Source organism: Cylas formicarius, unplaced genomic scaffold (genome assembly GCF_029955315.1).
Source record: "Cylas formicarius isolate icCylForm1 unplaced genomic scaffold, icCylForm1.1 PGA_scaffold_12__32_contigs__length_19106922, whole genome shotgun sequence".
Classification (NCBI taxonomy): Eukaryota; Metazoa; Arthropoda; class Insecta; order Coleoptera; family Brentidae; genus Cylas; species Cylas formicarius.
The window spans coordinates 4,232,240-4,258,263 of record NW_026844225.1 but is presented as its reverse complement, the minus strand read 5'-3'; the positions used below and the strand labels follow the sequence as shown (position 1 = coordinate 4,258,263).

The 26,024-nt window shown below is 31.6% G+C and overlaps 2 long non-coding RNA genes across 6 annotated transcripts; one reads left to right on the top strand and one right to left on the bottom strand.

Annotated features, from left to right (window-relative positions):
* Positions 1-264: 264 nt before the first annotated feature.
* LOC132708792 (uncharacterized) lies at positions 265-24,936 on the bottom strand. Of its 5 annotated transcripts, none has more exons than XR_009620023.1 (8): positions 24,577-24,936; positions 24,398-24,528; positions 23,969-24,341; positions 20,214-20,395; positions 18,295-19,417; positions 3,113-3,209; positions 2,412-3,053; positions 265-478 (listed from the first exon to the last, which is right to left on the bottom strand). It is a non-coding gene; the product is annotated as an uncharacterized LOC132708792 (long non-coding RNA). The 5 variants fall into 5 exon arrangements; XR_009620020.1 differs by lacking the exon at positions 2,412-3,053 and having other exon boundaries at positions 18,295-18,868; positions 19,197-19,417; positions 24,577-24,928; XR_009620021.1 differs by lacking the exon at positions 2,412-3,053 and having other exon boundaries at positions 18,295-18,528; positions 19,242-19,417; positions 24,577-24,922.
* On the top strand, positions 7,769-9,616 carry LOC132708791 (uncharacterized). The gene is made up of 3 exons (XR_009620018.1): positions 7,769-7,939; positions 7,995-8,190; positions 8,717-9,616. It is a non-coding gene; the product is annotated as an uncharacterized LOC132708791 (long non-coding RNA).
* Positions 24,937-26,024: the final 1,088 nt, after the last annotated feature.

Below are 26,024 nucleotides of genomic sequence, written 5' to 3'. Positions count from 1 at the left end.
AATCGTGTGCGAATCTTGTACAATTTCAAAAAGAAAAAGCTATCAGATGAAGATAAGAAAACAAATAGAGTGGCAAAGAGAAAACGGTGCAAAAAGTGGTTGCTAAAGGGAAAGAAATATTCACAGGATTTTGCCAAAAATTCCAAATAAGAGCCTTTCAATTCTCAAATTTAAGCAATAGACCTCCAAATTTCGCATTGCATTCAAACCTAATTTGCACAACGCAGGACAAAAGCTGTAAAGGGATACCGTAAGGGGGAAGTAATGAGTAAATAGCCAAATAACTGAAGCGAAATAATATCGATTTTTATTGAAGATATGGTGGTAACCAAAGGAGTAGTAAATACAAAACAGTTTGTTGGATATTGATTTTTATTGAATTATTTAACAATATTTATACTCACCTGTGGATATGTTTGGAATCAAATCTGCTGATATAGATTCGGAGCAGGTGAAAGAATGGTCCGCTTTTGGCTGACTGCAGACAGTTAATTTGGTAAATATACACGATAAGTATTTGAAACATCGATAAATTAAACATTTCAATATAAATAATTTCTTGATAGATCTTTTTACCTCAGGATGCAAAGATCTAACACTACTAAGCTTGTCCATATTACTCAGTATGTCTCAGAAGTTTTGGACAAAAACCGACAGGTCGATGTTGTATACACAGATATCCAAAAAGATATGATGGTCAGGTCAAATGTTAAACTTTGGTCGTATTGCTCACTAGTGTGATATTAACTGTGAATCACTGTACGAGGTTAATTAAATTTTTCGCTTTTTTTATTATATCTAAGCAATTTTCATTTTTAGTAAGGCATTAAATAAAATTAATGCTGCAAATAAAGCAATTTTATTATTATAACTAACGTTGTATTACTATGCCTAAAGAAAAATACCTAAATTACAATCTGACCTGAGCGATATAAAAATCTGAGAAATATCACACTATATCACACTAGCATAAATAAGCGAAATCTTCGCATTTATTCATATCAATCATTCAAAAATAAATGCAAAAAAACTTGACCGGAGTTGAAAACCTTTACCGTATGTTCCAGAAACAACATTTATCAGAACTTCATAATATGAACATTTTTTTTTCTATGTATATGTAAAATAAATCAGAAAAAAAATTAATTTCTCAAACTAATACTAACGCAACTGGAGTTGAAGACACATTAGTATGTAGTTCTTTTACCCTTGAGAATTATAAATAATTTGAAATGCATACGAACGAGGACCTCAAAAATTTATATAGGTAAACTCGAAGATTTCAACCAAATAAAACGTGGGACACGGTCTTGTGCTAGGATAACAAAGTAAATTTTCTAAAAGAGTTTACATATTGTCACCAATTGTTCGCTTATAATTTCATATTTTAAAATATATAACTGAAAAACAGCAGCAAAAAGGACAAACACATTTTTAAAAATCAAATAAACAAAAAATAAAGAAAACAGAAAAGAGTGCCGGGTAATAACTGTTGTATAGTCATTTAATTTCTTGGTTTGTTTCTTAATAAAATCACTTTAACAAAATCGGTCAGCATATTTTGGTTAAAGCTGCATACCAACTGTAAAGTTAATTAACAAAACAGTGTCAAAATTAACAAAAGGTTTTTGGCAATCTAGCGACTAATCAATTTTTTTTTTTGATCTGTATACAAGCAAAAAGTATTGTTCCTGCGGGCTTCTTTCCAATGACTTACATGAATTACTTATGATCTACAATTTAGGTCAGCTCTTTAGTAATTTGACCGTATTAAATTGAATTGAATAACTTAGTAGGTAACTTAGGTAAATAAGAAATAGGTAAACCTGGTATTCTATACAGAGTGTTTTAAAAAACATGCCCCCATTTTCGGCTGAATATTCAAAAGTTCATATAAATCTAGATCACAAAAGCTTAGCTTCCAAGATTACTACGATCTTCGAAATTAAATAAACAAAAACGTACGAAAATCCTTCTTTCACACAGAAGTCATTTTATTGTTTTTAGGAATTAATAAATGACAGAACTCATGCAAAATATATCATTTTATACTGTAACAACAATTAAAAAAGAAACAAGGGATTATATTTTTGAATGTGACAATAGGATTAATTAAAGATTGAAATTAAAAAAAAATATCCATTGCTTTATCGCAGAAATTTGAGTGCTAAGAAGAACCAAACAGAGCATAGAAAACATTAGTGAGTCAGAACATTCTGAGCAGTGGCTGTACAGTAGAAAATATAAAAAATAAATAAATAATAAAATAAAATAAATATTTCTGTCTAACACCTCGAGATATTTAAGCTGATTATTCACTTAATATACTTTACAATAATAGGTACAAAGCGTTTTATAAACACATAGGTTAAGAGTACATCAACAAACGTTAAAAAAAATAATTAACTTACCTAACGCTTAACACGTTTGCACTTGGTAAGGGGTGGTGAGGCATCTGACCGAAACAAAAGAATAAATTCGACAATCTCAGGATTGCTACTAAATCATTGTCTACCACAATCAAGCAAACCTATTTAAAGCTATTTTAACGACTTAAGCTCCGTTAATACCTAAGATTTTTATGTTTGCCTACATGCCAGCCATTAAACTGATGGTTCTCATTTTTCATCATTTTCTTCAGTATTAATTTTTTAGGACACTTACTGAAATGTTTTGTCAATTTTCGTGATTATTATTTTTTCGATTGAAAACGACGCATGATACGCAAACAACTCGAGTCAGAAAAGTTGACACGTTTAGCGGTTTATTCGAAGTATATAAGAAAAATTGTAAAAATGTAGATAGAGTACAGTTGACAATACAATTAGCACACCTAACGGACGGCACTGGACTCCACAAATTCAATCTAATCGAAGCAAACTTGGCTTTTTACCATTATAAATAATGTTGCTAAAACCGGTCAAAAATATTTTAAAAATTGTAAAAGAGATGATTTTTTTAACATTTAACACCCCGTATTTTGGAAACTAAGCATTTGCGGACCTAGGTTTATAAAGACAATCTTTTTTTTTCTTCATTCTTGGATGACCAATCTATTAAAATTACGGAGAATAACAATAGCAAAGATCGACAACGATGCAAAAAGACTTACCTAAACAACTTCTCTGCGCTCTTCAAACGGACGAAAGACTATTGGTAGTCATGAAAAGTATCTGAACGGGTGGTGGAAATTGCATGATTGTCTTCGACTAAAAAAACATGTTTTTGTAAACAAATCATTGATACCAAATCAAGTAAATTTATATATCGCTAAAAGGACGAAATAATAATTATAATTCCCAAAATATCAAAAATGCAAAATTATTTCAAGTTTTATTTTTTAACTGGTATTATAAGGTCGGAAAGACATATCGAAATTCGGTTTTTACTGGCGTATTAGACTCTTATTAGTCCGTCTTGTCTTTTCTTGCAATATATAATTATCTCGAGAAAATTCATTTTATTTGTGGGAAACGCTATCTAGCAGTTATACAAGCAATCTAATTCAATTCGCTTAACCCTTTACGGCTTAGCGTACTCGTAGTGGAGCCACAATCAATTTAGTTTAAACCGCATGGGGACACTTATAGTGACTATACTGTAGGTATGCCCCACCGTTACATACCTGTGTTTTGTAAATAACGATTATTTGATATGTTTTACAAGAGTTTGTGTAAATGAAAATAGTTTTGTTAAGTTTAAATGCAAACTAATGATTTGATTGCAGAGTTCCCTGACGACACTGACTGGGCGATTTCAGCGATGATCGCATTGAAAGCGCCCAATGATTTTTACGCACCATTTGTTGCTCGGACTTGTGATATTGAAAACATGCCCATTGTTTTTGCCCATGATGCTGGCCGCAATGATATAAATAATGATAGACAATGAAATACGCTTTTCTACTATTCGAGCCCAAGAAATGGCAAATCCAACTGTGCGGACCAAATCTGAAATTATTTGATGATATGATGATATCAGCACCTGAAATTGCCTTTGAAACACCCACTGATATATTTTAATATATTTTCTGGAAAATCTTTTGAATACTAAAGAATTCCGATAAATCGCTATGCCCCACAAAAAGCTTTATTGCTACAAACTTGATACTAATTATATCAAGTTATAGGTATTACTGGTCGTCAAGGCCACAACTCGGAGACACTTTTACTCACAATATTAACCGGAATGATAACTGATTGCAGCAGAAGAGAGACTCGGATAAAGATTTTCTAAATTTCGATTTTCGATATAGAGGTGATGTATTTCTAAAAGTGAACAAAGTATACTCAAATTCCTACTACTAATATCTGCAAAGCAACAAGTTTAACATGTGACCAATTACGTGTGTTTTTTGATTCTACAAACAATTCTCCAAAAAAAAATATCGTTATTTGTGCAACAATTTTGTTAAATTGAACTAAGGTGGCTTTTACTTGATCAAAATCGGTCATTCATGACCTTCCTCAGAATAATTAGTGTCTACAAATGCATTTAAAATAAAAAAATCAATTTTACACCCATACACAATCTCCAACTTACAAAACAAGTTTTCCCCAAAACGAAAAAAAAAAAAGGGGGGGGGGGGGGGAGAGAGCATCATCGTACCATTAAAAACGTTAAAAAAATACGGTGGGTTGTTGTCGCATAATATTAGCTAAAAAGGTCTTTACGTTTTAGTTTTGCCAAATTTGGCGAACTTTGTAAAATCCAAATTCATGTCGATATAAATTCTATAAAGTATACCCACACAAATATGACAAGAAAAAGTCAAAACACCATTAAAAACAAAGTCGACATTCTCCGTCGGGACCGACGAGATACAAACTCAACGGAATAAAAATAATGCGAGGTACGATCGTTTTTTTTTTTGGCGAGACTCGAAGGAAGGGCAACGGTGATACGGGTTGTTCGTTTAGAAAAGACAAAATTTCATTGTTAATTCAACCGTTAATAAACTGATTAAAATAATTGTATCAGGAGATTGCAATATATTTTGCCTAAGTTTTTTTTTGTCGGTTTTTGAGTTTACAACATTTTTGTTTTTAAGAACTTAACCCTATCAAAATTAAAGGAATATTTCATCTCCGTACAGTGACTCTTCAGCGCAGTAGTATTTTTTTAATCATATTTGTGACCATTTATTCTGCTTTTGGGGTATTGGCTTGTCTAACCGACATACACACCCTCGCAGTCGTTACATGAAGTCTTGTAAACAACATGACTATTTTTCCCATCCGGTATTTTGTCTTTTAGTTTGCTATAGTTGTTGTTCTTTAGATTAAAACCCTCGTGAACAACAGTAATGTTGTGGTTTGCGAAAAAGACATTCCCGGTATATAGGGAAGAGACAAATAGGTATTTTTTTGTTTTTCCTGTTTTCTAGATTTCTTTTGGTTTTCGTTGTAAAAAAGATAGACGCGTTTTTTGAGGATATTGCTGACTAGTGTTTCGGGATAATTATTTAGTTTAAGTGCCAGTTTGGCTTTTTCGATTGCTGTTTTTCTGAAATCCGGATCACAGAGCTTGATAGAACGGTCAACCAGGCCAACAATAAAAGATTTTTTTTGGTGGAAAGTGTGGTTGGAGTAAAAATTGACATATCTGGAAGACCAGGTTTCTTTAGTGTACCATTCTGTTCTGAGTTCTGTTTGTTTGTTGTGCAGTGTCAAGTCCAGTCTATTTTATTTTCGGATTCTATTTCTATTGTAAATTGGATTTTAGAGTGATAACTGTTAAGCAGTTGAAGGAATTCGTTTTGTTTGTTTTTGGGAATGGCTGCAATGCAATCGTCTACGTATCTAAAGAAAAATGGAATATCCAAATTGGCATTATCTAGGACCGATTCTTCCAAATTTCCATGACAATTTCGGCTATGATTACAGTATAACTAATAAAAATGATATTCCGAAAATAAAGGAGACTTGTTTAGCATATTGGGTAATATAATCCTTATTGTTGGACCTCGGATAGTCATGTGATCTCGAAAATCGTCAAACATTACATTTAATAAACACCTTTTATACTTCCACATTTTTCGAGGAAATAAACCCTTAATAAAGATATAAACGAATCCTGCAGCAGTGCTCTACTCAGTATATAGAGTGTGTCCAAAGTAAGAATCCTAAGCTTGGTACATGTTGAAGATATAGCTTATATTAAATTAGGAATAAGTTGTGTTGAAGCTTATTTACATGCTGTATAGAAACTTGAAATTTTTTTATGGCCTGCTGAGATGTTTGACAAAAACGGGAATTTGACAATATCGATTTTAGGTTTTTCTTACTTTATTTCAAAAGATACCAAAAAAACTAATCACACCTTCTCATTGGTACTTTCAAAATACCACATTATGGATTCTATATCGGATATTTCGTTTTCAAGAAAGCATCAAGCTAATTTTTTTATGTTCCGAAAAAAAAAATAGACCGCGTTCTGACTTTTTTATTACAAATTCAACAATGTACCACACGCGATATTTTTTTTTAGAAAGAATTTTTTTTTGTATAATTCAATGGTATTTCTTTACGACGCCTACTTGAAAATACGTACGTTGAATTTGTAATAATAAATGTCTGATTCCAACACAGGGTGGACTTTTCTTTAGGACAATATACAAAATAAAATTTATGGTTTCTTCACAAGCCAAAAACGTAGGATATAAAATCTAAAAATAGCATCATATAGTACCTTAAAAGTGGCAATGAGAAAGCGTTATTAGTTTTTTTTATACCTCTTCAAATAAAGTCCGGAAAAAAAAATCGACATCGTCAAATTCTCGTTTTTGCCAAATATCCCAGCAGGCCAAGAAATTTTTTTCTAAACGGCATGTAAATAAGCTTCAAAGAACAAAAAATTTTCCTAAACTAATCTAAGCTGAGATTCTGAGATTCCCATGCATGTGAACACACTGTATAATAATATTTTAAAAGCACAAATGAATTTAAACAACTTTTGCCACAAAGTGTCGATGATATTTTTAAAAAATTGTAACAATAAAAGCTACGGAATATATAAAACGTTTGTTATAAACTAACTCGCAGCTCATTCTTCGTCGAAAATGTAAAAAACAAGAAAATCTCACCAGCATAAAAATTTAGCAAAACCTTACGTTCAAATTTCCAGAAAACCATAGCAAATTCTATTAATTTTGCAAGTATTGACTTCTATTTATTCGTTTGCGTTAATTTTTATGTCAATATGTGGAAAGGATGAAAATCAATTGAGCCACTTTCCGCAGAATAAAAAATAATTTTCTCAATCATTCAACATGCCTCGTTCAAAAACAGGCAATTGATAATAAATAAAAACAAAATGGCGAAGACAGTTTGTAAACTCTAAAAAATATATTATTAGACAGATCCAAACTAAAATAAGAAACTTACCAGTCACAAACATGTCACGAATTTAATGTAATAAGAACATGAACCACTTCGATGAGAAAATTCACGGTCGGCGAATCGTAAAACGAAAAGAAAACTCCTCTTATTCTCGAGCCATACTTTTAACGACACTTGAATCGCCAAAATGGAGGACAATTGGAATAGTGATGAAATAGCATGACATAGATCCTCAGCAAAAACCACAGAAAACTATCGGAAAGAAACTTTGAATTTCAGGAGGTATTTCTGCTGGTACCATTGCGCCATAACCACGGAACCAGGGTAAGAAAGCTCATTAAAGCAATTTGAGCACAGAAAACAAATTGTTAACCATTCCCTGGTCTGAACAATGACCATTTCAACGCGTACCAAGAAAAGGACAACCAAAAGGGATACCGTGCCCATGGAACTTTCAATAACACCCAATGAGAAACGAAATATCATGGAGCATTGAGAATTGGAATGCGATTAAATTATGAGGTTTGGAAACAAAAATATGGTTCACCAACAATAATGGATATCCTTGTGGCGTATTATTGAAAACATAGGCTAATAAAGTATGGAAAAACGGAGGTTATATGTTCTATAAAATAACTTTTGTTTTGTTTACAGGATGCATATGGATGATTAACACCCTCAATCTACTTAATACTTAACTTTAAGGGCCATAAGATAAGAAAAGTAATGGCGTAATAACATTATGTTTGCACAATTCACGTGATAATAAAACGAAGTCTATGTATGTCATAATCGTTTGTCCATTTTACATAGGAACAAAGATAGGCAGATGATTTTAGACAATCAGTTTGTAAGTTTCAATAAAAAATTGGGCCCTTTTCGAAAATATACAGGAGTAAAAGATAAAACAAAAAAAATACCATGACTTTTGTGCTCTATTTCAATGATGGCTGAAATTGATTTGTTTGTATTTTCTTTTTGCTTATTTTTAATGTACTGTGTATTTGTATTAATCGAAATTATCTTCAAAACAAATAAAAAATTGCTTTAACATTTTAAAAAGAAAATAGAGTCTGCTGTCATATGACCTTAAACAGCTACTAGCACAAAGGGATAAAGCCATTAGCCCCTTCTCTGTAGTCCACTTGTGTTCTTATGTAGTTAATGCCGTTTGCCTTTATCTCCAATGTTTTGTAACCGTTTTCTTGTTGGTTTTAAGAGTAGTTCATTTTTTAAATTGCTGGCGATAAGCAAACAAGGTACTATTTATAGGGTGTTTTATAATTGAATGTCAATAATTTGGGCGGCAATTTTGGGGTTCATTTTAAAAAGAAAACTTTATATGAACATGTGTCCTAAACGCCTTAACTTTTTAGATACAAGGCGGTAATATCTGTAATACCACTACAGATGGAAATGTGGCACATATGTACTATGTATCAAGAGGCATTATTTAGTGTACCACTTTTTTTAAAATACACCAGTGGCGGGCGTAATTAAATTTAATTTCTTGAGGTTTTTTTCAACTCGATGTACGGTTTTCGCTTTAAAAAATAAAAAACCTCTTTTCAGCATAGTAATAGCAATATCGTTAATATGACAGCATGCAGAAAAATTAGTTTTTACTTTTAAGTAAAAACCGTGCGACTGACTTAAGAAAAATTAAGAGATATCAGCTCATAAATGATTGCAAATTTCATTGTTTTTTTTAACGAAGTCAGTGACGTGCTACTGACTGTCTATGAACAAAAATTTAGGCTGATGAGGTCGCGACTGCGCTGGTTACTTGGGATTTTTTTTTTGAAAAATAAATATCTATCTAAAAAATGTCTACATTTTAGTTACCAACTCGTGTCCTTCAGAAACAACAAATATTAGAGGACTGTTCTTTTTACTTTTGGAGTTTTAATGAAATAACATCCTAACAACAAGATAAATAATAAACGATTCTTATTAATAAAAAAAACACTACCTACTGTTAATATTTTTTAATTTTTATTTTTTTAATTAATAAACCTTTTTTTAAAAAAATAGAACATAGAAACTAGATAAGTTGTTAAAAGTGTCCTCTACCTTGGAAGGTTACACGAGTTATGTTACCATACACCCTGAGAACCTGCTGAGTGTGCAAGACTCGCAACATAACGATGGGAAAGATGCGCAACGGGCAGTCATTTGAAAATATTTTTGTTGTAATCTTGTAAACTTGTAATTCGAAAATAAAGTTATTTTTTTAAAAATCGGCAACCACGGTCTGGTTAGTTAACTGGCGCAGTCGGAACGATTTTCGGGAATATATATATATATATATATATATATATATATATATATATATATATATATATATATATATATATATATATATATATATATATATGAAACGTACTCGATTTGTTGCATTTCAATAGAATTAACCGGAAAAAAAGAATTGTTGTGACACAAGAGAACCTCTTGCCACTACAGTCAGGTGTATGCGGCCAAATAACCTAACGAAGTCTGCAAATTTTAACCCATGAATTTAACATTCATCATCTTCAAAACCAATACAAATAAAGTATTCCGATTGATAGAGATATTCCCAGTTTTAGATCGATTCAAACAAATTTCCCAATGCATTCATTCCAGCCAAATCACGACATGCTCAGACTACAAAATGTCAATGCAAAAAACCCATATGATTTTCATACGACTTTCCTAGACCACCAAGTTTTAACATGCGCAGAATCCATCAATATAAGGCCAAATTTTAATAGAAATCCACAACAAAATATTTTACTAAATCTCAAGTATTCGGTAAACGTAATAATCAACAAAAAACTTTCCACCACCCACACCGATGTCGTGAATAGAGTCAACAACATATAAACCTTTACCTAGTACTTCAAAACAAAATTACAATACACCAAAGTTTACGATAAAACAAGTTTAACTCCGAAACCGAAAAACATGGACCAAGAAAACCAAATTTTATTTAGCGATAATCAAAATTACCAGGATACAGCTACCTATGATCATTATTATGCAAATAATGCATCCTATGATTATGACACTAAAAATTGTCTTTATTTACCCAATTACGACGAACAACAACAAACATATGACGAACAGCAACCTGATTATGAGCAATCACAAGATGTAACACCTCAAATTATATATTTTAATAAGTCAAATCCAAGCGATCATCAGAAATAATATAAAAAATAATTGATTCAGGCTCGACTAGGTCATTTATCGATCCCAATATTGCACAAAAATTATATCTTCATTATATAATAAATGATCCTTTTATAGAAGCTCCTGTCTTTCAAAAATCAGCAAATCATTACAGTGCAATGATCCCATCTTTTGAAATTTTATTTATTCAAATTTCATAACATATTCGACGGTCTTTTAGGTCTCGACAATCTTACACTTTTACAAGCAAATCTCGACTTTAACAAGGGATATTTAAAAACACCCTACATGAATATTAAATTACAATTTCAAAAAATGCATTCCGAATTTAATTGCATAACAATTTCTCCGCGAGTCGAATAAGTGAGAATTAAAACGTCAGTAAAAAACGGTGAGATTCTTGTTTCACTTCAAGAGTATCATAACTGCGAAATTACAGAATTACATTATATTTTTCACAACTTGTTACTGTAGAAAAATTTAACTGTAAAGAATTGGAAAAAAATGATTTCATTGATCATCTTAATTCCGAAGGAAAACATAAAATTTTTAATTTAATTAAAGAATATTCCGATATATTTTATAATGAATACGAACAACCATTTAAACTAAGGCAGGCAAAATTGACTGAAAACTCCTACACCCTTATGTATTAGTACGACCTTAATGCGCTACTAATCGAAATTAATAAATTAAGGTTGCGATCTAATAACATAAACTCATTACTAAAACACCCGGAGTATTATGCCGCAGCATCGGACTATTTTAAAAATTTTGAAATTGAATTAAATCAAAATATAAGTTATAAAGGAATATTAGAAATCAAAACTCAATCTCAACAAACATAATAGCCAAATTTAACTCTACTATTAAACAAATAAAACAAAATGAAAAACTGATCGAAAGAAAATTAAATCAGGTTAGTGATATTGTTCAAAAAACAACTTATCGGGAAAATATGTTTCTTATTAAAAATATTGTTAATGGAATGATCAACGTTTACGAAATAGTTCATTTTATATTGCAAGATATTGAAAATTCCATACCGATTGCCAAATTAAGAATATTACATCTTAGTTTTATTAAGTTAAACGACCTTTTTAGTGAACTTAAACAATTGAGAAAAAATAAAATGCCCTTGCCTATTAGCTTGGAAACCATAATACATTTTGAAAAATTGATTACTATCGATAGCTTTATTCTAAATAATAGGATAACTTATCTATTGCATATTTCAACAATAAATCAAAATGAACTTGAATATTTTCATTTGTATTCTGCCCCTCTTAAACATCAGAGTCTCTTTAAGGTTGCTAAATGGCGTAATAAATATTTAATCATAAATCAATTACACCATATATATCGAAGAAGTCCCTGTAAAGAAATGACGACGTCAGTGTACCTATGTCCGCAAGGAAATGTTAAAGAACTTAGAACGAAGAGTCCTTGCTGCAATCATCCAAACCTACTACCTGCGAAGAAATCTACGTCACTGTTAGCAGACCAATAATAAACTGACTGGATAATTCCAACATATGGCTATTGATTTTGCCTAAAAGCAAGTTGACAAAGTTAAACTGTGGAGACCAAGAAGAGCATCAGAAGTTAGAAGGGAGTTAGTTTCTAACCTTGCAAACCGGATGCCAAATGAAAATCGACGAGACAACTATTGTGAACTGCAAGAAAGAAATTACCAGAATCTAACCTATTATTTTCCAGATTTTGATTATATGCCTACCAATCTTCCTGTCTTTAAATAAAGTTTCCATCTACAAAAAATTAACTTAAACAAAGAAAAAATTTGATTTTTTATTTAAAACACAAGTAACACAATAATTGCTACTGCAAAGCGACTTTAAGACTGTCTTATCCAAAGATTAGCGCGCGAATTTATATTATTAAAGCAGCTGAATAAGCATATGTGTCATATTACTATCTTCTTATTACATACTCATCAAAAGTGGCCATATAACTCCTACCTCCTAAAGTTTGAGAAAATCGGGGTTCATTTTCGAATAGTTTCTAGTTCTATGCCCACCTTTAAATTTTATTTTATTTTTAGGTAATAATAAAATAGATTATTAGTATAATTATAATAGTAGGTATTACAGTAATTGAAACACTAGAGTTTACAAAAGTTAAGGGTTTTAGGACGGTGATTTGCTAGGTTTCGAGCACTTTCCATATCTTCTTTTATATTTTCAACACTAATTTCTCTTTAGTGGTTCGATATTATGAAACAATTTTTCATTAAAAACTATTGACGGAGGTTTTAGTCTTAAATTAATTATGTCTCCTTTTTGAGACATTTTTTTTAATTTTTAATTTTAACATTACACTCTGCGGGCAGAATTAAAGATGCTTTATTTATTATTTCAACACTTTTGATTTGGGCAATAAAAATATATATTTTCTTGGGAATTTGGGATAACTACAATACATTTAATTGGGTAGTTGAGGCTGAGGAATCATTGGACAATAATTAGATAAATTAATTGTTTGCGGAATACAGGGTTCGTTTTTATTAAGCAGGTTATTGGAGTGATTTTGTAGCAGTTTTCCTTTAGGTTAAAGAAATCGTCTGTCGATTTCAAAAGATAGGGATTGTTTATAACGGATATTTTATTATTAATTGGTATGGGGTATATACGATTAGGGGCAGCAGGAGAATGGCAATCTTCATTCTTACCTAAAATTATAAATGTCTTTTAACATCTTTAGGTGTCTTTGATTTTTAAATTGAATTAGTTTATATTTAGGTTGTAATTTTTGTGAAAACTTCCGAGGTGTATTTATTAATTGATTAGTACCTTGGGGTATTTCGAGGTCATTTTCGCGTTTTTGATTTAGTTTTGCTAAAACATTTGCCTTTTTTGCATTAAGTTTTAAATTTATTTTTTCATTAAGTTCCGTAAAGATTTGCGCAAGTTCATACACATAATCTGTTTGCAATTGATTTAGGTTTTTCTCAAAATTTCATTGATGGTTTAGATTTCCTTTTAGAATTTGGAAAGGAGTATCCTCATGGGAAGAATGTTTACTAATATTGCGATATCCATTCGCTCTTGGATCGTTTTGGTACGATGTTCATTTTTTAGAGTGACTAGATTTTCTGTAAGGGATGAATGGAAGCTTTCGACTGGTGAGTTTGAATTTGGATTATACGGGGTAGTGAAATGTAACTCGATTCGATACGTTTTACATAAGTCTTGTACTAGGTTACTTTTAAAGCTTGTGCGTTATTCATAGTAATTTTACTTGGAGAAGAATTTAGTTAAGCTTTGACATATTTCGAGGGAAGTTTCATTACTGGGTATGCTGCTGCAAATTTAGAGAAGTTATCTATTATTGTAAGATATTTTTGCCCTGAATATCGAGTATATATCCATATAAATATGTTCTAAGGGTTTAGTTCCGATTGGTATACGTTTGTAAACGATTTTATAAGGATGTCTATCATACTTCGTTTTTTGGCATATTTCGCATGTATTAACGAAATTTATTACGTCTCTTTCCAGGCTTGGCCAATAATATTTTTGCATAATATTTTTTGTTTTCTGTCATTCCTCGATGTGATGTCTTTGTAGTGCGATATCTTTCTATTATTTATTTCTGTTCGTTTTGCTCCTTAACATCTTCGAGTAACGTGTTAGAAATGACGAGTTTAAATGCATTGTTGTTAAACCTTTCCTAGAAAGTTCTTATAATTATTAGTTCCATTTCCTTATTAAGGAAATGTAAACAGTAAGTGTCTGTTCTTGCATGAGGTTGTGTTAAATCAGTCCATCTAAATAGAATTTCATTTTTAAAGGTATTAAGGGCTTTATTGACATATGGAGCTCCTATAATTGGATTTTCCCTAGATGAACGAACCGTGTCCATTTCAGAGTTATCTACCTTTTCGTGACCTTCTTTACTTGTAGATGGGTTATTTTGTTCTTCAAGTTTTTCGGGCTGTAATGTCTTTTTAACTGTATTTGGAGGTCTTATTTGAATATCCGAAATTATCTTAATTTTGGATTTCTTTTTCGAACAGTGACATACGAATATTTGAATATTTTGATTTTGGAATAGGTGATTAATCATTGATTTTGCCTTTAGCCAATCCAATTGGTCTAGTCCACATCCTAGTTTAGGGATTGCTATTCGTGTAACATGATTCTCTCTTGCATGGTTTTTCGTATTAATTAAGGTTTTCCAAAGCATATAGGAGGTTGGTTTTTGGTTAGATTTTTCTTTAGTGACTAGATAATAAATAAAACGATTTTTTTTATTGTCAAATAATGTTGCCATTTCTCCTGGTTTAGAGTTTATCGGTAAGATATTGTAGGTTGTTAAATTTTTGTTTAAAATCTACAGCAATGCCTTGTTCTATTTTATAATTTTGTTGATCAAAAATATTTGCTTGAATTTCCTTAATTATCTCCGAGTGTTCGATTGGTTTCCAATTTTGATCAAATTTTTCAAACTCGTTCAGACCTTTTTGCGATTTTTCAAACAGGTTTTCCTGTGATTCGAAGAAATGTTTAATCTTTTCGTGCCATAAATATTGGTCATCTTTTTTCTCGTCTTCTTCACATACAGCTGACATATGTGTTAGTGGGTGTTTTACTAGGTCTACGGGGTGTATTTCTTTTGATGGTCGTGAGAGGGCGTCAGCGTTGACATTCTGTTTGCCTTTTTTATATTGAATAGTGTATTCATATTCCTGAAGTTTTAGTTTCCACCTGACTCATTTTGCATTAGGTTCTTTAATGGAGAAGAGCCATTGTAAAGGTTTATGATACTATAGTGAATTTTCTACCAAATTGATAAGGTCGAAAGTACTTTGTGGTCCACATGATGGCAAGAACTTCTTTTTCTATTGTAGAGTAGTTAAGCTCTGCAGAATTAAGTGTTCGGCTAGCGTATGCTATCGGTAGATCAGTTTCAATGTTTCCTTGTGAAAGAATTGCTCCGATTGCGTCTGTGGTTAAGATGGAGGGTTTATTGAAATCCGGATATTGGAGTATAGCATCATTAGTTAAGATTTTTTTACAAAGATTAAACGCTTTATCCTGGGTTATTTTAACGTTTTTCTTTAAGCAATGTGTCAGTGGTTTAGTAATTTTAGCAATTTTTTTTATGAATTTCCTGTAATATCCGACAAGACCAAGGAAGGATTTAATTTCTTAAGGAGTGTTGGGAATTTTAAAATATTTAATGGCTCCAAGAATTAGACTGTTTTCTTTAGGAATTCAGATTTATCCAATTGTATTTTCATATTGAAGGATGCAAGTCGTTCAAAGACTAATTTTAATGAGTCCATGTGTTCCTGAAGACTGGTCGAGTATATAATGATGTCATCATATACACGAGACATATTTTTCCTTGTAATCCACGCAATACATTGTCCATTGCGCGCTGAAATGTAGAGGGTGCGTTTTTAAGACCAAATGGCATACGTGTATATTTGTAATGTCCATGCTCTATGTTAAATGCTGTTTTCGGGATGCTTTCAGGATCCATTTCGATTTTGTGGAATCCACTGGCGAGGTGCAACGTTGTGAAATATTGGCATCGTCCTAGTTTATCCAGTATATCATTGATATTAGGTATTGTGTATTTATCGTCTATAGTCTTCTGATTCAATTTTCTGTAGTCTATGACGAGTCTTCATTTTCTACGTCCAGATGCGTCTGCTTTCTTTGGTACAATCCACACTGGTGAATTCCAAGTGGAACTTGAGGGTTGAATTATTCCTTCCTGTAACATTTCTTCTTTTTGTCTATTGACTTCTTGTTTCGCATGTACGGGAATTTCGTCGCTAGTTTTAATTGTGTGTTTTACTTCATTTGCAAAAGTTAAAGTAACTCCGAATTTTCTTATGAATTTAAAAGGCTGTTCCTTCTCCTTCGAATTTAGATGATCGTGTGGTATTAAATTTCCAATATCATTTTTTCTATCGTTGGACTATTCAGAACTGGTGTTTCTAAATTAAATATTTCAAAGTTGTTAAGTTCAAATGGTTTTAAAAGTAAGTTATTATTAACGCTACCTTCGAATGATTAAATATATCGATAGTATAGGAATTATTTGTAATCGTAACAAGGGTTGCTTGTATTTCAATTTCATCTTCACGATAGTAGGGCATTATCCATGTCGTATTATTAGGTTATTATTATTGGGTAGATTAGTCCTAAGTGTTGCTTTTTGTATAGTTTTTGGGGTGGGGGAATTTCTACTACGTAGTCGTCGAAATTTGTTCTATATTGAAAGGGAATTTCTATATAATGGCTTTTAACTTCGTATTCTTTAAATCAATATTTAGATTTAGTTTACAAAGATCTTTAATTCCTAAAATACCGTCAAAATATTCATGAAATGGGTAAAGAATAAATTCAATCGGTTCGGTGATACCAAAGCAAGTAAATAATGGGATAGTTGCTTTATGTGTAGCTTTGTTTGAACCTGCACATGTTTGAAGGGTATTTACGTAAGGTTTAATTAATTCGGAAAAATAAGTTTCTGCTAAAGAGGGTCTAAGAAGAGATGCATTGGAACCTGTATCGATAAGTAAACGGATTTGATGGTTAGGGACTTCGACGTAGGGTAACTGTTTTATTTGAAAACTATTTAGGGTTAAACAGGGTTTGCTTGGTCCGAGTCTACTGACTGAAAATTTTCTAATTGATCAACGATGCTATTTTCTTTTTTGAACTGTTCAACATTTTCGTAGTTTGGGTCGTAATAACAGTAATAATCGTATTCGTTAAGGTCGGTTAAATCGGCTTGCGTTTCGTTAGTTTCGGGGTTAATGTCGCTGTTTTTGGAAATTATTGTATTGTGGTCTTATTTGAGAAAATGGCTTTTTAGGTTGTATACTTACACCTGACATTGGTTGGGGCTATTGATTTTTTGAGTTCTGGGTGTTGTTTTGATTAGAGGTGTGGAGTTGCTGAAAGGGTTGCCTGAAAAATTGGTTTTGTCGCTTAAAGAATTGATTCTGCGGTTTGAAAAATTGATTTTGTGGCTTGAAGAATTGATTTTGATGTGACATTTGATGAGGGGATTGAAAGGTAAATTCGATTGACTATAGAGTTGAATTGGTGGGCTGTTAAATACTCTTTGGGTGTTGGACAAAATATGAATGATTGGTTTCTATATATTGTGCCGCATTAGGTTATTATTTTGTAAATAATTATTTCTAAACTGACTTTGACTTGTAAGAATTTCGTAATTTGTAATAATGTCAATAGCATTATCTAGATTTTGAGGATTTTGAACTATAAGTAACGTTCTCAACTCTAATCTTATCTCGACCCAAGTTGTAAGGTCTGGTCGAGTTAATAAAAAATCTTTGCTGTTCCTAGTATTTTTGATTTAATTGCCAAAATAACGTATTCTTGTTGCGATACATCGTTATTAAAATACCTTGCACGAAAAGTGTCGATTTATTTAATTAAATAATCCAAACGAGAAGGGGTACCATCAAAGGTTTTTAGCAAACTAACGGTTGATCTCAAAGCGTCGGCCATTGCACTAACAGTTTCGGTTTCTAGACTAGTATTTACAAAAGTAGAATTATTTTCGGCTATACAATATAATAAAGAAATATTAGAGTAAAGTTCGTCTATATCTCGCGGTTGATTATTTGTAGAATTATTTCTTCGAGCATAAGTAATATCCGATAATCTATTTCTAAATTTTTTCATCAAATTTTCACCAACAAATTTAAAATTTTTGCTTCTTAACTAACAGGAATCACAACTGTAAGGAACACAATTCAGTAAAAACTTACAATAGGTTCATAGTTTCGTTTCTGTATCAACCAACACGTTCGTCGGTGAGATTCACTTCCCAAGTGAGGTATTGGTTGTAGTGGACGCTGGGTTACAACAATTCGTCCTGCTGGCTCTCGAACGGCGTACCGATAGTCTATGGTACCAGGAGTCCCAAGTGCTCTGCCATGTAGGTCTGTAATCCTTTCTTTAACCATTGAAACGGAAGCGTGTCGTACCGTCGATCCAAGGCACTGACAATAAAAGGGTAATCCAGCGCACAAATCACTATCGATTCGCAAGGGCGATCCGGTACACTACTTCCAACGGATTTCGCATTTAAAAATAAAACACAAGTAACACAATAATTACTACTGCAAAGCGACTTTAAGACTGTCTTATCCTACGATTAGAGCGCGTATTTATATTATTAAAGCAGCAGAATAAGCATATGTCTCATATTACTATTTTCTTATTACATACTCATCACAAGTGGCCATATAACTGAACCTTAAAATTTCTTTAATAAATTTAAATTTTGTCAACATGTAACCTAATTTGAATTACGCAAATACAGAAGTATGTAAGCAAAACCTACAGTCAACTGTAAACATAACCATATTTTATAATTCAGCTGTGAAAAAAATCTTCCAATGTGATGGCCAAAAATATATTCTAATCTGATAAAAATAAAATATGTTTTTTTAATTTAATTTATTACCTATCGAACAGTGTTAGGAAAGTATTCAGATTTGGCGGATAATTAATTGCATTTATTCAATTTGGTCTGGTTCTGCTGTAATGCCTGTTTAGTGGATCTTATGAAAATTTTAAATATTTTATGACTGCATTAATGACTTTCCCTGGTACTGCTATTGGTGCAAATTCTAGTATGAAGAGTTAAAAGATGATTAAAACCAACGCGTGCAATAAACAAACAAAAGTGCAAAACAAAGCATTATCATACCGTGGCCACATACTGAGAGGTGCTCGCTACTCCACCCCGACCCTTCTCCTTCATGAAGAAAACAACATTCATGGCTCAGAAACGTCCGACATTAGTGTGCAGTGACGAATGCTGGATCAATATTTCGTCAGGCGGAGAGCATTCCACTGAGGAAGTGAGACGGTGACCCCGACATACTCCACATACAAAAAGAAGAAAGATTTTTTTAAATTTCCTGAAACTTGAAATCTAATTTAACCTGCGAATTTATCTGCCAACAACCACAGCAGATTCTTCTGACGCCATGCAAAATAACTTAATCAAGAATCTTGGTTGTTAATTATTCACCGAAAATTCCACAAATTAATGTATTACTATTTATAAATTTTCTTGCAAATTTTTCAATTAAGCGCTGAAGAAGCCAACAATATGATGGACGAGACTTCAGCAACTTCGAACCATCAACAACCAACGCTAAAGGAATCGAGAGACAAAAATCTTTTCATTCACATGGAAATAGAATATGTCCAAAAGCATATAAATTAAAACTAATTACCTACAAATTTTAATAACAATAAAATATAATAAATCTATCAATGAGGGAGAATGTAAGTCTTCACGTTAAAGAATTTTTTGGGCATAACATGACTCATCTATGTTCATAGGGGCTGACAGTTGGATAAAATCTAAGAATAAAAATAAAAAAGAACAACTACTTAACAGAAGTAATATTTCAAGGAACTGTGAACATTTGTTTCAATTTAAAAATTGTCTGAAAAGTTTTTGACAGATGATTGACTCTCTAGTGATATGTAAAATTTATGAAAATTTTTGGTACTTATTTATGGTCTACATCATCTAGTGGCTATGTTAGTAAATATTTTTATGGATAGGTTTTTTTAAATATTATTTTCATTATCCAGGCTCTAACAACAATTAACTAATGGAAACTAACTGAAGATAAGTTAAAAAGGCAGAAAAACGTTCACTTACATAATAAATTCTCGAATGTTGATTAGTGCTGACACTGGACATCATTTGCGAGGTTACAGTATCAAACGCGTCTATAATACGCATATATCCGGTGTGGTTGGCTGGAAGCCACAGCCATAAAAAGTTCAGTGGTGTCCAGGGATCCCGAGGGCCAATTATGAAAGTCATGACTTCCAATCCACCTGTTTTCAAAATTGGCATTTAAAAATTGCGATGATGAGGCGGAGCTCTGTCTAGCTTAAGCCACGGCATTGTTCTAAAGTTTAAAGGGAATTCCTCTAACAAAACACAAAGTTCATACAAAAGAAAGTCCAAAACATTATACCAGTTAATCATAAAATAAATTAAATTAAAACTCCACCTTAATTATAATTTGACCAATCGAGGAGACCCATAGAGTTCAGTGCTCCAACTTTTACTGTTCTAAATATATATCAATGATATTGATATTGACAAATAAAAATCAAAAACAACTGTGGGTGTGATACCACAGAAGCGGATACAAAAAAAAACTAAACTTTGGATACAGCAATGGGAAGGGGATTATCAGACTTGGGTGAATGGTTTATGGCCGACTCCATGACTTTATCACTTAACACGTGAATGACAGAAAAAATGGTTGTCTAAAAAGAATCAAACAAAAATGATTTAATTAGTAGTTTATTTATAACTTTAATTCCAACTGTGCTTTAGTTATAATAGATGCAGAAACTAATGAACTGAATGAATGAATGAAACCTTAAAAGATTCCTTATTTAATTATTTACCAGATTCTATCATAATTTTTGCTTGCATTGTGGCGGTGTTGCCAATATTTAGTTTTTGTAGAAAGGATATATTTAACCAATGTCACTGTTAGGTAAATAGCTTATGTATTTTCTTTCAGACCTAAACAAAAGTATGAACTTCCAGTTAAAATGAACTTTTATTCGATGTACTTTTACTGTGTCGGTGCGTAGTGTAAGAAGTAATGCTCGTAAAATCGGAGTTTTTATTGGCATTCGGTAAACGGTAAATCACGGAATAAAATGGAGAAACAATATCTCAAAAGTTTTTACACTTAAGTAGAAATATGACATTATTAAAAAAATTCAAAGTGGGAAAGTGAGGATTTAAAGCTTGTAAAAGGTTTTATTAGCCTTAAATGTGAGAAATCAGGAAAATCTAAGCGCCGAGAAGTTGAAAAAGGACTTCTTAAGTTGGTTTACTCCCAAAAAAGGAAGGAAACATTCCTATACGGGCTAGTGTTTTACAAGAAAATACAAGTGAATTGTGAACCAAGATTGGAAAAGCATAGTTCAACTATTCTAGGAGTTGGATAGAACGTGTATCAGAAATTTACGACAAACATTTTTAATGCGGATGAAACAGGCCTATTTTATAAAATGATACCAATATAACACTGAAACTTGTTCTGAACACTGAACATTGTGCTGGAGCTAAAGAAAAGATTACAGTTCTGGTGGCGGCAAACATGCCTGGATCAGAAAAAAGGAAATTGTTGGTGTGGGCAAACAGTTAAGCTTGCTTACAGATGAGTTACATGAATAGGATGAAGAAATGAAAGCAAAGAACAATTTACTGCTTCTTAAGAATTACCTCTATGTGAAATTAGAACAAATGGAATTTGTGTTTAAACCACCTAAAACAAATTCGAAACTTCAGTCAATGGACCAATGTGTAATATGTTAGATTATAGACCTCTTGAACGCCGTAAATTACATTCATATGCAATTGCTTGAAGCATGACTCAGACAAAGACCTTCCTCTCAACCAGTGGTTGAAAAAACAACAAATACACCCACACGTTAAAACCAGATTTAGTGAGTTTAGTTTTAGCGACTATGTTAGCATTGATAGTGATATCGTAACAAGAGAAACACTGACTGATGATCAAATTGTACAGTCTGTAACTTGAAACGTGATACTGAATGACAATGTAGAAGAATAATTGAAAATTCGGGGAACAAGCTCCAGAAACAAAACTTTCCTCAGAGAGTTCAGAATATGAAGAAAGCTGGACAGACAGTGATGACAATTCGGATGATGTAGATATTATCTCTGAAATCAAATAATGAAATATTCTTTGAGATAGCAAAAACATTTCTGTTGGTGATTATGTCTTGAGCAAATTATATTATGGAAAAAAGAATGCTACCATTTGAAGTTGAACTAATGTATCATGCATTCAAAAAACTGCATTGTTGAAGTACTGCCTACTCCAGAAATTTTGGAAAATATAGAAAGACAGTTTGTTTGAGTTAGTTACTTTATTCTGTTAATATATATATTTTAATTTTCATGTGTCAATAAATGGAATGTCATTTAATGGTTTTTATTAGAAATGATGTGCGAATAAATGGTTTTAAGATACTTCTTTTAGTGTTGTATCTTTTTAACGCTATTCTGCTGTAAAAATTTAGTTAAGAAAACCTTTAGCATAACAATTCTCAGAGTAAAAAAATGTGTTGATTGATATCTCCAGATGCAAATGTAATCTTTGCACCACAAAGATGAGCAATAAGAAGAATAGAGGAGTTACCATGTAAAGTTGATGCAAAGAACATTTTAATAAATTGAAAATAAAAAATACCTTGCTGATGCAGATTGGATGGCTTAATTACTAAAAAATATAAAAGAACACTTAGGTAATTATACAATAGAATGACTTTCACTATTATATTACCCATTTTAATGAAGATATAAACCCTGAAGTTTTCAGATTTGAGAACTCTAGGTCTAGCATTAACTATTTTACTCTAAAATTCTTCAATAATCTTCCAAATAATATTAAAGAAATAGATTTAGAGACTTTCAAATTAGAAATAGAAATTTCTTAATTAACAAAATTAAAAGTAAAAGTAAGATAAATTATAATGATTTTTAAACCATTACACCTTGATCTACTTGTGTATTGTATTGCATATTTTATGTTTTTTTGTGGATTTAAATGTGATTAATGGATAATAGGGTAGCTGTAAGTTAATTGAAAATTAATTAAATACTTGTTGAAAAATACAAAAGTTCAATAAATTATCTTTCATTTCTAAATACCATAGTCAACTATAAAACATTTATTTAAATAATGAAAATCAAAATTCCGCATATTCTGGGAAAACGCGAAAAGTAAGTTAAACAATATGGCGTTTAATTTAAATTAATCAAGCGATAAAAATATTTTTGGCCCCCTTTTATGAGATAGCAAGTTTTTTATAATTGAAATATAAAATAGGACGTATTGTTACACTACTATAAATTGCACTAACATATATTAAATCCTTATGTAATTAAAAAATTTAAATTAGATTCTGTTTTGACAAAACCCAATTTATTTGAAAAACCTTACACTTATTTTAATGGCCGAATCCAAACGTGTAATAAAGTAAAAAATAAAACTTTTAAGACAACCTGAATGGTATGAACGCAACTGTAAAAAATAACCATAATATGCCAAAAGTAAAACTTATATAAAGTAATTAAAAATTTGTATTATGCTTAAATGTTATTGAAATTTTTCTTACAAAAAATTTGGTGTCGGTTAGTTCGTCTATTCATTAGTCTACAAAAGTTTGTCAAAAAATGTATTCATTTTTGCAGTTTTGTGATATTTTAAAATATCAAAAACAAAATTTTATTTTATCTTAATTTCTCTTGATTTTCTTTTTCCAAAATGTCAGAATGACATACAAATTTCGAAGCTCTTTCTGGTGGTACAAAAATTTTCATTTGCCTGATAAAAACTAACAGAAACTTACTTAAAAATGACCCATCTGTTCAAATAACCTTGCAATTTCTTCATGGCGAACTTGGTAGGAACTACAAAGAACTTCTCCATGCTGACACACCAATACTCTTTCACCTCATCTTTCAAGCGCTCTATCAATTTTCAAGTAGCCAAAGCTCAGCCAGATAAACAAGCGGTATGCTTTGCCAAAGTCCTGATCTTAAACACAAAGCCATGGTTAGTTTTGGTTTTACTTTAAAATTCCCTATTAGCAGCATCAAATAGTGGTGCCATTATTTGACATAACACCCAAAATATGTCATCCTTGTAACTAATTAGAAACTTCAGAAAAACAGCAACTGGAAGTTCTCTATTCATAGAGCTTAAACAACAGTTTCTTGCTGCTAAAATTACCAGAAAGTTTTATTTTTCCAGAAACTCATTTTTTCTTCAAAATTACCCGGTTTCCATAAGTGTGGTATAAATAACTAATAGATATCATCCTGTTTTCAATTACTTCAAATTTCCGTTGGAACAGTTGGCTGCTTTGACTTCATCTGCAAGATACAAGACCCAATTCTTTGATGCTAGCTAAAAAAACAAGCCATACATTAAGACTTTACCAAACTGGTTTATTACTTGCTGCCAGGTCCAGCTTAAATCTTCAAAGCAAAACCTGCATGGAGGTTTTTTTTTTGGTTAAATCGGAAAAATAGTAATCAGACAACATTGGTGTTGCTCATGTCGCCTTGACTGTCCAAGACTACTAAATGCTAGCATTTCCTTGATGGATTTACTAGCAAAACCTCATATTTAAACAAAAATTCAATTCTCAAAACGGTCAGCACTTTACTACCTAAATAAATGTTCTAGAAGCTTAGAATGATTGTGTATACAGAGAAAATTGGTTGCTTTTTCTCTGGTAAATACCATGTGTTAAACGCCTTGGGCCATTTCTGGTGAAATGGTATGTTTAAGTAAGCTACAATTAAAGCATGGGCATTTTCTAGCGGATTAACCCACAACGCCTTAGCCAACTCTTAGCTTATTTCCTTTGATCGATTACCCCAGGATTGTTTGAATTCGGAATACGAGGTCTAAGTAAGTTTACAAATAAACGCCACTAACCGAAGTATTCTCTCGGGCTACCACACTGTCCTGGGATTTTTATAAACCAAACATTGTCAGTAATAAAAAATTACGTATGCAATAAATTTAAAAAAATATGCTGATCCGAAGAAGATATTTTATTTACAAATTTAGAAAAGGTTCATTTTTAGTTTACTAATGTTTATATATTTTTCGGAACAGTTTATGTCCATTTTAAAGTATTTTATTTTGCTTTTGAGTTATAATTGCATATAGAGATGACAATTTAAAAACCTAAAACAGCTTTGTTTAGGGACGAAAAAAAAATCGAAAATCGCTGGAAACGATTTCTATCAGGAGAAGTGAAAGCATAAAAGTATATTAACTAGACATTGAACATTGACCATTAAAATTTCAACTAGCAAAGGGATTCGAGTGATGCTCATTTAAAGCTTTTGAAAAATGTTTTTGAGGAATACTAGAAAATCTAGATTTTATAATATTCTTCTCGGTTTGATGTAAATGAATGCAAACTTTTGAAAGATTTAATTTTCATTTCATTAATTTTTTTTATTTATTTCAACATTCAAAAAAAGTGTTTCTGTTTTCTAGCAAACCAAGAACTTGAAGCGTTTTTCAAAAGCTTTAAAATAAGGTATTCCTCTGCTCCTTATTTAAGATTTCAATTGAGAATCTTGCTGTATCCAAGGGGTTGCAGATTGGGCTTAATTAATATACATTTTTTGTTCTCACTTTGGATAGAAATTGTATTACTCGAGCCTCACTCGATTCTGGATTTCGGATGTGAATTTCGTTCTGTCCAAGGGATTGCAAAGAAGGGATAAGAGAAATGCAAAATTAAATATATAGTCTTTATTTACCATATTCTATACGCAATGATCAAATGAATTAAAATAAAATAGATTGCATTAATAAAATAAAAAATAAACCTTTTTCGTAGCAAAAATTTGGAAACAAAAATAGTTTTCATGTAACAT